We start from the raw sequence: 15,355 nt of genomic DNA, 5'->3' as shown, positions 1-15,355 counted from the left end.
GTGCTAGATAGAAAGCTCATAACTTGTGATGTAAATAATGAGATCCAGTTGAGAATTAAACAGCAGCCACACTTCCCTTTTCAAATGTTTTGTATCATCCACAGCACTTGAATGAACAGTATCCATGTTCCTTTGTCATTTCACAAAAATGAATGTTTGACATGGAAAATCCACAAAAGAAAATATACAAAAACATTAACATTTAGTGAATGTACTTGTCCTTTATCTTTCAGTCTGTTATACACAACATTTTTTCCACAGTTATGAAATTGATATACTTTTTTAAATAAAAACTAAATCAACTTTGTACTATTCTCTTTTTGTGATATCCTTTTTATTATTTCAGTTCACTGTTAGCAACTCTCATGCACCTCTAGCACCTCTGTTGGAACACTCCATCATCGCAGTTCTTGTTTACACTGAGCATGTGCAAACCTCCCGCAGGAGCCTAGGCCGCGTCTCCGTGCACCATCCTTCTTATTCATTCTAGGCGTGCATCAGGATGGAAGATGGGAAATGGTGCAGATCCGTGTTGATCACATGACTATGGAGATAGTGTATATCGAATTGTGTGATGTATGGATAAAATGTGTTTTGCCTAAATCGGCCTGATGGAGGCGCTATAACAGGTCGTTGAGGAATATTTAGGGCAGAGGTTCATCGTTGGCATCCAGGGAGTGTGTGTGCAAAGTTTGGCATGGATCGGGCCAACGGTGGCGGAGATTAGCTGGTAACGGACAGACGGAAGGAAGGAAGGAAGGACGGACGGACGGACACACGCACACACACACACACACACACACACACACACACACACACACACACACACACACGGACGGAGTACAAAACATACTCTCTCCCAATGCCTTCGGCCTGGTGGAGACAATCAGTCTCATGGTGGTGCTACACCAGGCCAATTCAGGTTTCATCTATAACTGCACCGATCTGTGTACAACTTTGTATGCACACTTCTACACATTACACTGAACTTTTTATTAATATTACTCCATGCACATTTTGTCCAAACATCACACACGCTATTATCCTGGTGAAGACCTGTGCCCCGAGGGGCACTTTTTCTAGTTTATCAATCCCCTCACGTGCACTTATTCAGAGACAAACACAAAGCCTTGTACCTGTTCTCTGCCCTGTGTATCAGGGCTCCATGCAGGTGCCGGTTACACTCCTACTCTGTTCTCTCTCCATTCAGCGCTCTGCTGATGAAGACCAGCATGATGTCTCTCCATGGCCTGATGACGCACGCACGCACACGCGCACACGCACACACACACACACACACACACACACACACACACACACACACACACAGAGTAGGAAGGAAGGAAAGGCTGGATTTATTACAGTATAGTAGGTCCATGTCATAAGTTAACAACATCCGAGATTCGGCCAAGGGCTAATGTGAAACATTTGCCGCTTACATCGAGATTAAGAGGGAATCCCCCTTGGGAGGACACAACTCTATTTTTTGCTGATGCTCAGGCTACTCTGCTACCTTCACTGCCCACTGATCATGGCGCCAATGTAACACCTACGATTCAAACAGTGAATTCCCACATTGGTCTATAATCTATAGGGTTAAAACCAAACATCCGCCACTTATGCCAAGATGGAGTCCCCCCCCCCCCCCCTAGCCAAGGGAGACATTAAGCTTTTTCTTTTTTTGCTTCGGTCTGAGGCTACTCTGCAATGTTGCACACAATGTTATGTACTACATACATATAGATACATGTAAATAGTCATTTATGCATGCATACTGCACAGTGTACGCATGCATGCACACATTTAAAACATTAAGAAGCACCTTCAAGAACTTCAATGTGTACTATGACCAATGGGATATGAACAATTTACATTCTTTGTGCTATGAGCCTATGGCCAATGTGCTTTTTTTGTTTTTGTTATTGTATTGTTTGTTATTGCTGCTAGAATATTGATGAAGCAAAACCAATGAATTGTACTTTTGTGTATTTGTTCATAAGATGTTAACAATCATGAATCATGAATAGCCCTATATACAAAAGAGTTAAACAATTGCAGGAGTCAGCTATCATGACAGTGAGAGGAAGACCAGAAGGAGTGCAATATAGAGGCAAAGTGGTTGAGAGGGAAGGAGAGGAAATGGGTGACTGACAATTAATTTGAGAATGCACTATACAGAGCTTTTTGCTTTGAAAAGAAACGACAATCCCAAGAAGATGACATGAGAAAAATTAGGTAGAAAGCAGGGAAGAAAACACGAGTGTGGTCAACAGCGAGAGAACAGATGACATGATGGAAATATAATGGGGAGAGAGATGGGATGGGGGGAGAGAAACACCCATGTGGTTGGAGACGGGAGACAGCGGTGGAGAGGAAAAGGGACAGACAGAGAGACATATAGCGTTCTGTGCTGCAGTTTGTGGTGCCCCACTCGCCCCTGCTCTGCTCCAAACACCATGCATATTTAATGAAGCCCTTACAAAGCCCTAAGAATGGAACGCTGCTGAGAATTCTTCTGCCCCCCCCCGCTTATTCATTTTGTCTCCGTTCACCAACTCTCTTGGTGTCAATCACTTGCTTTAAGCCTAATTTGTCTAGATCAAAGTATTTTTCTATTATAATCAAGCATGATCATTTGGTCAACTTTTCTTAAAAGCAGAGATAGAGCGGTATAGCTACATGATCAGCTGATATTTCCCGCACACACAAAGAACATTTTACATGTCATTCTCTCTCCCCCCACACACATCGAGAAACAAATTTAGATAAAAGCAACACAAATTAGTTTTGCTTCTGTGTGCTTAAATTCCCAGAGGTTGTGTATGTTTATTATGTGCTTATGCACACGTATGTGTGTGTGTGTGTGTGTGTGTGTGTGTGTGTGTGTGTGTGTGTGCGTGTGCGTGCGTGCGTTAGAGTGCAGTCTGCATCAATAATGTAGCTAGATAATGCAGCCACTTCACTCTACCAACAGCTACTTTCCAACAGGCGTACGGACACAGGAACACAGGAAGAGAGGCTGAGCGAGAGAAGAGAATGCAAGAGAATGAAATGTGAGCAAGGAAGCTGAATGAAGTGCCACGTGGATGGGGTTTCTTGCAGATATTGTAAGATACAGTATGTTTATCGCAAACAGGCATAGAAATATGACTGACTCTGTATCCAGCCAGCGTATAGCAATAGTTCAGGTATAGGCAGGGGGTGTACATTGCTCCTTGCGCCTTTAAGTAAATGTAGGATTCTGTGGCTAGTGTGTGACAAGTGTCTTTTACAGTGCTCAGTGTTGACACGTTTGTTTCTGTAGATTGTATGTTCTCATTCACGTGACTCTAATAGGATCCTTTAATAAACATATAGGGGTTGTCCTGTATTCTATGCAAAGCAATTTAACCACTTTTTAACCCTATTTTCAAGAATGGTGAAAAACTTAAATATACACATTGCTACAATCTTTCTTTGTGTGTGCATGTGCGTGTGTGTGTGTGTGTGTGTGTGTGCGTGCGTGCATGCGTGCATTAATGTTTTTATTATCTTTGTGGGAACCAAAAGTCCCCATGAGGATTATAAAACTAGAAAGAAATTGACCTTGTTCTGGGGGTGTTAATAGAGGGGGAAGAAAACGTCATTTGATAAGATAATAAGTAATTAGACAATATAAATGTCTTATGTCTTTATAATTCCAAACAGAATCTATTTTAGTGTTTCATTTGAAGAACACTGGCAATACTGTATGATTATGTACATAAGTTAGTACATGGGGCTCCATCTTGCGCCATGCCATTTTTTACTATTTTGAAAATCATTCGATCAGCCGATCTACATCTACATGTTGTGAGCTCAGTGTAGATCAGCTATTTGAATTTTAAAGAACCTTTTAAAATCTTAAAAAAATGGTTTAGGGATATGGGTTAAGGGGTAGCGCAAGATATAGCCCATGCTGTCTACAGTAATGAATCTTGGGGCAGTTGAGAGGCAGGTTGACAGTGCACTCAGCTCGTCCAGAGTGGTTCACTCCGCCGAACCTTTTTCTCATTCTTCTTATGGCCATGCAAAATGAATGCATTGCATTTAGCTACAATGACTCCTGGAGATTTGTTGTCCAAACAAAGTTCCTCCAAGTGCTTCTGAATTTTGTGAAAGCATTTCTTTCCCCTACAAAAAGAAAAGAAAAGAAAGAAAAAGAAAGAAAAAAAGAAGAAAGTTGTTTTTTTATTGTATCACTGTTCATCAGGGCATGGTAAGCTGGAAAGCACTGCACTGGAGCAAAGCTTTCACCATATATCTTTATTTGAGTTTTTTTGTAGATTTGATTGATTAGCACAAACCTCTTTGCCTGAACAGTATGGCTTTTGTGCCTTAGAGTGGAAGCTTCAAATTGCATAATACAAGAGCAACACAAGGACGTCAGTACCGTGACCGTCCCACTTGATGTGTCTTTTGGCTAGGTGGATGGCATGTAGCATTATCCTGTTGTGCGTGCATGTCTTCTTGATCACTCAACAGATCGACGTATAGGCTCTCAACAATGTCGTTTTCCATGGTTTTGGTTTCTTCCACATCTCCAAAACCTCTGGCCAAGATGATATTCTCTTTCACGGTGATTCTATATGTGAACCGGAAACAAAAGCAAAAGGCGCAGCCTTGTTTTCGCTGCTTGTCAACTTGACTCAACTATACCTACTGGTAATGCTACTTTTGTGTGTGTTGGTCATGCTGCATCTCCATTCACTCCACATCTTTTACTCTCTTGTTCCTTAATGGAGTTTCCTCTTGCACTTCAGGGTGCTTCTTGGTCGTCTCCAACCGGTTAAATTGCTGGGGATTGAAGGCCAGGATGGTGCGTGCTGGATGTTCGTCTGGCAGTCGGATGACGTGGCCATACCAGAGCACTCGCCGCATTACTGCAAGGCGAGATGCTGGGAGCTGTTGGGTTTGCTCTCGTAATGCCCGGTTTGTGACATGCTGGCTCCACGACATGCCTTCAATCCTCCTGAGGGCTCTGGAATCAAACCCATCGAGCCTGGCCGTCAGAGTGTTGTTCAGTGGCCATGTTACTGAGCTGTACAGGAGGACGGAGATGACAGAGGCATTGCAGACTGTAAGCTTTGTCTCCCTGGATATGTGCCGGTGTCGCCACAACGGCCTCCATAACGACTGCATGTCAGGCTGCTAGGGCACGACGTCGGTCGACCTCTATTTTGAGGTCACCGGTGTTGGACACTGTCAAACTAAGATATTTAAAAGTAGGAACAAAGTGGACAGGGGTGCATAAGTTCGGTCTTGGACCAGCTTATCTTCAGGCCGGGTTTTTGGATTCCTCGTCGAACACACTGAGGCTTCACTAAGCTGATCAGCAGTCTCGCTGAACAGGGTGGTGACATCAGCAAATTCAGGGTCCTTTGGGGTGTAATTACCGAGTGACTCACAGACTCTTGACATCAGGTGGCCGATGACACAATTAAAGAGTTCAGGGCGGCGACATAGCCCTGCCTGACCCCGCTGATTATGGGGGACCACTCATTCACACGTAGACAGCTTTCCGTGCCCTGATACAGCCGCTTGAAGAGTGCAGTGATTATTTTGGTTGGGGCTCCAAGGTATTTCAAGATGTTCCAGAAGGACCCGTGGTCCTCAGTGTCGAAGCTAGCCTTAAGGTCGCCTTGATGGAGTTTGGGTGGCCATATTCGTCAAAGCCCATAAAACAAAATTTAGTTTTTCCCCTTCCCGGTAGCAGTGAAAGTGAAACGCACTCATTTTGCATGGTCACAAGAAGAATGAGAAAGTGGTTCAGCGTAACGCTCTGGATGAGTTGAGGCATGTTAACCACCTCAGACATGCTTGCCTCTGAATTGCCTCAAATGAACTTTGATGCCACTGCGAAAATAAAACACTCATTAAATGTGTAATGTTGATATATCCACCCATAAAGTATACTCATTGTTGATAGACTTATATACTGTAAGTTCATTGAGGGATGTAGGCCTATATGAATTGACTGTGCAGTTATATTTGATAAACCATACATACAGCATGTTCACTCATTCACTCATTCAGAGATCCAGTGCCGATATCAACTATGAATAGGAACAAAGGGAGTCTACCAACGCGTCTCTCCTTCATCAACTATGAATAGTTTGCGCACATTTTTGTTTATTCATCACACTTCCTGTGTTTAAAGACCTTTACTCATGTACCCGTCATTTTATCGTGTTTAACTGCTGGCTGCAGTGTCTGTAACTATAGTGCAGGCGGGTGACATAGGGTGATGTGAATAGTCAAATTGAATCCAAAGGGAAGTATGCATTCACATCTCAAAATAATTCTACAGGTGCTGAACAAAAAGATACGTACAGGGAAATGGAAGACACTGTTTACAGCTCCATGGGTCATTTATTTGAAGTAGGTAGACAAACACAACGTTTCGACCACAATAGGTCGTACCTGACGAAGACCTGTTGTGGTCGAAATGTTCTATTCATTATATAGGTCCACTGTGACTGTCCACTGTTACATTATATTAGAATATTGTCCATCTGAGGAAATGGTGGAAGATGCGCTGACAAAACCTGCCACTAAATTTAAGTTGATTAATACGTTTGGTGAATAATGTATTGTTAAAAAAGAAAATCAAAAAATGTACAATGTCTTTTATGGTAACAATGTAAGAGCAAGTGGGGGTGTTAGAGTGATGCTCTTAATTGTGACTTTGTTTTATTTATATTTGTTATTTTGGCAAACTAATATTATTTATGCTGTTTGATGATTGAATGATTGATTGAACACTGAGCACCACCTGTTAATGGCCGTGTATTATTGATGATGATTTGGGTGTGTTCAATTCTAAATAAAAAGCCTCACATTGAGTGAGAGCAGCGTCTATGAATGAGCTGTGTAAAGCAAGTCACGTCTGTCTCGGTCTTCATATTTATGTAACACATATGAATGACATATGTTGGTTATTGTTCTGCTTTAATAACGACTGTTGCTGTCGGACAGAAACCTCTTACTGAATTTCAATATTTCAATTTGTTAAGTTTCTTTTTGTAAATTACTTCATCATACAAGAGTGTCACATAAACGCAGTGAATATTGCAGATATGGACAAACGGTTAAGTAAATGTCATTTTTGTGTGTGTGGTGTGTGTGTGCGTGCGTGCATGCGAATGGTGCACTTGTGGGGGGAGGGGCCCGGTCAATAAGTACATACAGTAGTGGTTAAAGGTCCCATTATTATGAAAAACCTCATAATATGAACTCACAACTCACACCAATGTTATGGGTGTTAATTGAAATAAGGAACAATGTCCACCCACACTGGTAATAAGTTGCTCCACTGTTTGTTTATTGCTTCGCTGTTTCGGTCACACAAGGATCTTCATCAGGAATTGTTTTTGGGATCGGGTTAGCACTTGGATGGATATGTGCATGCACAGTGCTTTTTATGGTTGTTAATTAACCAATGCCCCATGTCACAATGAAATTCCAACCAAGACTGAACTCACTGAACTCAACTCGGCTTGCGACGAGCAATGTAAAGGGTTATTTCAGATTTTTGGACATAAACAATGGAGTGCCGTGATTTTTGCACTTTTTGAGGGGCGCTAGCACAGTTTTGAGGGTTTGTGTAAACACAAACAATGTCCTAACACAAACACTGAATGCCATTGACAATGAATGGCCAACACAAACAAACAAGACAAAAGTGAGAACGCAAATCGTGATTGGCCGGAATAAGATGATGTATGATGATGTGATGATAAGAGTGCCCCTCACTTCACACGGGTGTGATTTTTCTGTTTTTGAGCCCTCCTATACACAGGTTTAATGTTTGTCGTTTTGTAAACACGTTTTGTAAACGCCATTGACAATGAAGGGAAAGTTTACGTCATATTGTCTCTTTATTGTTAATGGCGTTTAATGTTTGCGTTGGCACCGTTTGTTTTACATCACCTAATACACATGAGTTAGACTTAAATATATTAGTGCCCCTCACTTCACACGGGTGTGACTTTTTATTAATAGAGTAATTTGTATTGTTGACCTATTTCTACCATATAGAGCAACTTCTGTTCAACTTTGACCCTTCTGTCACATGGAACAATTGTTTTGTGTCCAGTATTACTATGCCAGCAGCAGCAGCATAAAAACATTGCAACCACCATATTAATGACAAGTACTTCCTACAGCTTTAAGTCCCAAAATCGGAACTAACCCTTTAAACAACCTAATTTATATTTAAGGCTATACTGTATGTACGTAGGCTTATATAAAAATATTAAATAGCTATATGCTCTCCCTTCCTATCTCTCATTCGCTCGCTCGCTTTTTCTCTCTCCCTCTCTCTCACAGGTAGGTGGTGCAGTGAAAATGGGATCCGATGCTCCCGTGCTTGCGGTCTAATGACTGTCAGACCAATAATAGTGTCGGAACTAAAGCCTGTACCCTAAAAATCAGACCTGTGAGCGGTGCAACTACACTATTATTGTTATAGTTACTGTGTGTGTCCCAATCAGGAGGTTCACACTGCCACGCCGCCCAACAGTGCACCCCATGTCACCCATCAGACAGACAGACACACATAGCTGTTAGTTAGGCACCGCTCAAAAAAAGATGAGCGTGTGTGTGTGGGGGGGGTACAAAAAAGTCATTGTTGAAGCACTTTGTGACACTGCTCTGGAAAGGTGATTTCCAGATTCATTTTACTTCCTTCCTTAAACCCATTCCCACTCCCACACCATTTTGTACCATCAATATCACATCACCCTACCTTGTCAGAACTAGTGCTCAACACACAGTGAGGTGCCTGAAGTAAGTGAGAGAGAGAGAGAGAGAGAGAGAGAGAGAGAGGGAGAGAGAGAGAGGGAGAGAGAGAGAGACGGTCTTTCAGGCTGCAGATATTTGTTGTTTAGTTGTACCAAATACATATTTTATCATCCCCACATTCCTAGTCTCACGTGCTTAGAGATGTCCCCGTTGTACGCGTTATATTAATCTAACAGTCAGGAACAGTCACATGACGGTAGGCTACTTAGCTTAGTTTATTTCAGTCTGTATTGTGGTAACATAGTTAAGATTTCATAGGTCATCAAACATTTATTAAAAAGAAGAAAATAAAAAAATAACCACATTTCTGACCAAAAAGGTTTAGGCTGAAGCCATAGCTTATTTCGCCGGAGACTGCAACGGAGACCTAGACCTATAGAGAGAGACTAGAGGGCATTGTGGGAATGACTGTCCTACACTGTGTAATGCTGGCAATTGATGTTTTACCCAGCAATGTACTGGTATTTTAGGTGAAACACAACTTTACTTACTAGCATCCTTCTAATCTACATCTCTCCCCTCCCCCCGGCCGTCTAGCTTTGTCTCTCCTACAGTACTTGCTAGGATTATTTGTTAGATCTTCTGTGGGCAGGAGACAGGGGACTCAATCCAATTAGCTACGTACTCTCCTCAACACACTCTCACTCTCTCCCCCCCCCCCCCCCCTCTCTCTCTCTCTCTCTCTCTCTCACACACACACACATGCGCTCGCACGCACGCACGCACCTATACAATCCGCATGACCTAATGGCCCATGCAGGGACATTTCTCTGGATTGTCTAATTGACTGACACTGGATGATACAGTACAGGTGTCTGTTGTTGTGTAGAGTAGTCAAACTGATGATGATGTGTGTGTGTGTGTGTGTGTGTGTGTGTGTGTGTGTGTGTGTGTGTGTGTGTGTGTGTGTGTGTGTGTGTGTGTGTGTACTGTTACACTGGTGTATCTGTTGTGCAGTGACATTGATCATCATGTCAATGTAAAGGTATGTTTTCTCATGCCAATAAAGCCCTTTGAAATTAATTGTGTGTAAGTCCTCATGTAAACACAGTCATGTGGATTAATAAGACATGATATAGAGTACCAGGATGTAAATTATCCATGAAATCTCTCAGAGACATTGTAGGGACTGTGTATGTGTTCGTGTGTGCATGCGTGCGTGCGTGGCATATACATTAGTTATGTATCAAATTACAAATTTTGCTTGCGTTACTGGTTGTAGTTATATTGTCAAGGTTTAATTAAACAGTAATAAAATGCTGTTAAAATATGATGTGGTATACAAAACAAAACATGAGAGTATGCTGAACATCATGTTCAAGAGCATATACTCAGAGGATGCCTGACTCATAAATATTCAATAAAACAGGCGAACGGCTAAGTAGTATGGAGTCTGCGGACAGAATCAACTCTCCCAACTTTTAGTCTCACCGGCTAAGTAGTGCGGAGTCTGCAGATAGAAGCTAACTGTCACAACTTTTAGTGTATTCAAATGTGGATGCAAACGGGTACAAGATCAGACAGTACTGACTACAGCAGTTGCTATGTTATTTAATCACTAAATAAATAAACTCCTACTACTTGCTATTCGGGTGACTGAAAAGAGACAACATTTGTAAATGCTGATAAAGCTCACAAAATGCTGATAACATGTTTAAATAAATGTTCCGATTGGATTCACTGAGAATTTAAAAGGCAATTGTCAGTGAAATGACAAAAGGCTTAAAATGCTTCATGAACTGTTTATGTCTACTCTACTGTATGGACAAGCAGGCTAGAAGTTAGAACTAACCAAAACACACGCTTACAGAAATCTGCACCTCTGGGCTACAGAAGCCCTTTCACATTGCTGCAATGACCAAAGAAGATCTGCCATTGTCATTGGTGTGAAAGGGTCTGCACTAGAATGTCGTCAATACCAACAGCACTTACAGTAACACTGAAGGTAGCGTTCAAAATGCAGACCCAGGTCTTGTGTGAATTGCCACCAAAGTAAGAAATACACCGGTGAGTACCGGTAAGTCAGGGCATTGCAATAATTAGTAATTACTCAATATTAATGGTAGCTACTAGCTCCATTTGGAACCTCTAAGCTGCTATGCTTTAGCTCTGAGATGAGGTTCCGTCCTGTGAAAACATGTTCAATATCCTGTGCTTTCTGTGTTAAAGGGGCATCCTTATTAAACAAATGTAAGCAGATTCATTTGGTTCATATTTCCTTAGGCCAAGTCCCACTGCTTACTTCATCATACCTAATTCACTGCATTAGTGTACATGTTACTAACAAAACTCTGCATGAGGGAATAGTGAGCCAGAAAATAGCAGGAGAATGAGACTAGCAGGAGGACACTGCCAAAGACTGTCAGTCAGCAAACTGGTGCTCTGGGAACCAACACACGGACGATGCAGGAGCGCAAAGTACCAACAAACTGGCCAGATGTATGGAGAACCGGGATGACTGGAAGTGACGATGGAGGGCTCGTCAGAGGACGACCTAGAGAGACCTTATACACCAGCTGGAATCAACTGGCTGGTAGGAGCTCTGACTGTGAGTATTAGTCTCAACGGTATATATGTGTGTGTGTGTGTGTGTGTGTGTGTTTGTATTAAATAATAATAACACTTGACCCAAAACATGCTCGCCCCAGCCGCAGGCTCGGCTACAGGATGAGATGACTGACGGGCCAGTTTAAAATAGCGAGGAGGCACACATCATCTTTATACAGTAAAACAATATAAAACTTAAACTGGGTCAAATCCTGCAACCAATAGGAACAGTCGCCACCAGGTATTCCTAAATGTAACCTCAGCTAAACTATGCCTAACCTTATTCCTAAACGTAACCTCAGTTAAACTATATGCATAACCCTGAATGTATTCCTAACCTTATCCTCAGTAAGACGAATACAAGAAGCGAGCAGTCCGCGAAAAAAGTGGGGGCGAGTGTTCCTGTATTATATGTGCAAGAGTGTGTACTGTGTATGTGTAGGCTACAGATAATACTATATGCATGTATGCTGGGATGGAGTAAATGTGAGACTGTTGTACGACAATGACGACAACAGACACACCCTGAGTTTTCACCCTGTATTAAACTTGACAAATGCAGCATTAAAAATGTAGCACGATCTAAGAATAACATCATGAATTAGTAAAGCATGGGGGGGTCCTGCAGAATGCAGGCAGCCTCAAATTCCTCTTCTGTTTCATTGCTGTTGGGTGTCTATGTGCTTGCTTTGTATTTACAGTATGTCTATACATGAATCACGTGCACATGTAGCAATCTATATATAGCAATCATACTGACAGACATATGTGCAATCAAATGCATGAATCGCAGTAGGTAGACAGTAGTACAGTCGCTGTTTCATTTGGAACCAAGCTAACGGCTAATATTCATTGAAGAAACGTGACTGTAGGATACTAGGTATATTGACTGATGCAGTCAAACAACAAAAAGGTACAGCTGAAGTGAACAGGGTGCAGATTGTGGCAACGATCAGCAAGTTGCCAGATGGGGTTAGACTGTGTCTGTGTTCATGGTCTTCCATGAGATTGACTGATGTGATGTAGCCTACACTGTACAGTATGATACAGCAAAATATAGTACACTGTCTTGAACAACAATTACTATTACTATCGCACATAGGCCTACAGGACAAGCAAAATGCATACACTGTATCACAATCTAACAAATTTTGTTTTAAAACGTGTTTATTTGATTTAACTTTTTATCAGCTTATTTAGTCTCGGCTAATTGCTCTTTTTTATCTGATGAAGACTACAGTGTATTTAGTTTGTTAGAATGTGCATGTTTTCCTTCGTCTTTCTTTATAGTATTTTTTATTTCACCCACTACAGACTACACTATTAGTGCTCTCATCAATAGTGTATTTGCTTCACAAGGAACTAGGAAAATGTTTGTTAGAAAGGCTATCCATTGGAGTGTGCATGGGTTGTAAGATATTTTCTCGTAGCCTATATAAACATTAGGACTTGTCTTCATTAATGCATGTCTCCTCTACATTGCATTGATTTAATCAGAGATCCGTTTTCAATGTATTCCCTGATTATTCTACACTGCCCTACACCGAGAATGGTGTAGGTCAGGATGGGATGCACAAAACGCACGCCTTTAAAGTAATGATAAAACCAGTAGCAGCCAGCTACCACTGTTACTGTAAGAAAGTGGCAAAGTAGCCTACTATATACAGAACAGTTACAGTCACAAACTCACAACCATTGTTAACAATGCCCCAGAAACCAACCTATTAAGTAGCTATAGACAAAACAAAACCGTGTTTGCCTATAGTCTAGGCGGCGGCCGTACTGTGAAAAGCGATGAGTGAGAAACATATTTTTCTATTTTGGGGTTTGTTGTGCCTGGTCTTTAATAAATAACAATGGCAGACAGCGCTTTAAGACCTTACCGAGTAACGGAGTCGCTATTGGCTATAATCACTTGGTGAGCGCAGGGCGCGCCGTCCCGACCGTCCGTCCTGGCTGTGAAACAACTTCGTAAACACCGGGAGGGAGGAACACAGTGGAGGCTGCCGCTACACGGTTCCCTTCTTCTGCTCAATAATCCATTTCTGCCGACCGTTTGGCAACGGCTGCGTGTGTAATATGGACACGATACCACGATTCCCCTCGTTCATTCATCAGAGAGGAGGACTGGAGCAGGTGCGTCAGGATGCTGACGGAAAAAGACGCACGCAATTAGGCGACGTTAATCTCCTTTCATTCAACACGCCCCCTAGCTCGCTCGCTCGCCCGGCTAGCTTTCTCTTTCCTCAAGTGCGTTTGTGTGTGCGTGTGTGTGTGTGTGTGTGTGTGTGTGTGTGTGTGTGTGTGTCAGCTTGTCTTTATTTGAAACTGACATAAAACATGACGTGATGAATAACATGTTGAAGACAGTTTGATCAAGATTAATTTATCTGTGTTCAACAGTTACTTTACTTTATTTGTTTATTTGGACAGGACAATGCATATTAATGGACGTAACGGATATAGCACAGTTGCTAATTTTCATCCGCAGTCCTCACAATAAACACAAAACGGAAAACAGACAGGCAAAGAGTGGAATACATTTACATAGGGAACACAGCATTAAAAAGTTTTTTCAAAACAGTGTAGGCCATTCTGTCAACGCAAAAGGAAAGAATGATGGTACTCACCTTCATAGTTGAAAATATAGCTGGACACATACAATCTAAAGCCCTTGTCCAGCAACGAGTTGGATGCTTTACTGCTGGCTTTTACCATCCTGTGTACATCAGTGATTTTCATTTTTGGTAGCTCATGTAAGCACCTGGTGTAAAAAGGAGCCACTGCCATTCCTAGAAAAATAATAGATTTTCAAAATATTGCATTCATGTGTGAAAAGTTTGATTTACAAGTATGTATCAAACTTCCAGCATACAAATGGAACCAAATTGATCAGTACAGGTCCATCCTATAATTTTACATCTTGACTTAGATCTTCATACACTTGTATAGCAGGAGTATGCATGCAGACAGATAAACAAACAGAACACAGAAAGCTTCCATATAGGATACAATAATAATGAATAAAAAAACATACCTGCCAACACTGTCCTCCTGTATCTGTCAGATGATCATGAAGGCTACCTGGTTGTGGGTCCCTACACACAGAAACAGGGTTATTAATATTTGAATTAAAAAAAAAAAGATCTACAAGACCACATTGCATTGTGACTTGTGAGCATGTAGATAGCCCACTTTCACCTTTTGTCATGCAATAATAAGAGTATGTAGGCCTTATAATATGCAAAAATAAAGTACAGAGTGTTTGTACAGATAAATACATTTATCTGTGATCAGATGCAGGCATGCGGTGGAAAAAGCAGACATACTGAACATATTTGTCATAACATTATAAAAGTTATAATGCTGAGGGTTGGGCACACTGTGTGCACAATAAACAATCATCATCATCATCATTCATCATTATGATGAATTGAAAACGGTGGACCCTCTGGTAAACAAGTGTAATGCTTTATGGTGTCGTCCACTCACAGTTAACAGTTGTTGTATTGAGTTGTGCTTGAATGTACTGTAATTATGCAAACTGTTCAATGGCTATATGAGAGATTGGCTTCAGACGGAGCTACTGTGATGCTAAATGTCATGATGATGATGCTAATGTTGCTAACGTGTTCTTTGTCATTATCAAACGAGTCTAGGTCTAACAAACGTGATGGTGACACAATTGAATTGATATGATATGCTGTATATGCAGTATGCACAAACAAATTAAACCAGCTAAATGTGCCTTGCTCTAACAGTAAACGTTTATTTTGATGTATATTTATTTACACATTAAATAAAGCCCCAAAAGCTTAAAAGACACCACTGATAAAAACACTTAACAAACGTTAGCTTATTAAACATTACCTTAGAATCTAGCAGTGTGCACAACCATTCGCCTATAGTAGGCTACCTAGCGTACAATCCACATCATTTCTCTTTGGAAATAAACACACGATAAAACAATTCCGATAAAAACAAA

Source organism: Protomyctophum bolini (genome assembly GCF_963924005.1).
Source record: "Protomyctophum bolini genome assembly, chromosome: 3".
Taxonomy (NCBI): domain Eukaryota; kingdom Metazoa; phylum Chordata; class Actinopteri; order Myctophiformes; family Myctophidae; genus Protomyctophum; species Protomyctophum bolini.
Note: the sequence above shows the minus strand (reverse complement) of the source record.